A 673-nucleotide genomic window follows, 5' to 3' on the forward strand; every position below is an offset into this window, starting at 1 on the left:
TATAAATGTCTCACCTCTCTAGTCAGTGAGACAGGAGGACAGGCAGAGAGAGTGTGGTTAAATAAAGGTCTCACCTCTCCGGTCCCCCCCCCCAGAGCCATCTTCTGCCAGGGATCCGCCAACTGAGCCAGAGGCATCTTGTCCTCCCTGTGCTTTCTACTTTTTCCTCTCTTTCTTCTTCTTCTTAAATTCCTGTTTTCTGCCACCGGTTCTCCGTTACCTCCCCTCGGTCGACACTTCTCCCTTCCTTTCCTTCTTCCTTTCCTTTTTTAACGAACGGTTTTTGTATTTCCTGTGTGGAACCGAACCGCTCGCGGAGCTCTCCGCCGAACGACCGAGCAGAGCCGAGCCGAGCGAACACCTTCTAATTCCGGATCTGCAGCGGCGCTGAGACCGCCCCTTCCTCTGGAGAGACAGACATGAGAGACAGAGAGAGAGAGAGAGAGAGAGAGAGAGAGAGAGAGAGAGAGAGAGACGGAAACTGATTGACTCAACGCACACACACACGCGCACACCCTCTCTCACACACACTTCCGTTGTTTCCCAATATGGCGGCCGGTGTCGGCTTACCTGTCCGTCAGTCCGCTGCGTCACGCCTGCGTCACGTCAGTAGGCGGCTTCCTTTAGATAACAAGATAAATGAAGTAACGTTTGGCATATTCTGAATATATAT

This window comes from Anarrhichthys ocellatus, unplaced genomic scaffold (genome assembly GCF_004355925.1).
Source record: "Anarrhichthys ocellatus isolate YVR2014 unplaced genomic scaffold, GSC_Weel_1.0 scaffold706, whole genome shotgun sequence".
In the NCBI taxonomy this organism is placed as follows: domain Eukaryota; kingdom Metazoa; phylum Chordata; class Actinopteri; order Perciformes; family Anarhichadidae; genus Anarrhichthys; species Anarrhichthys ocellatus.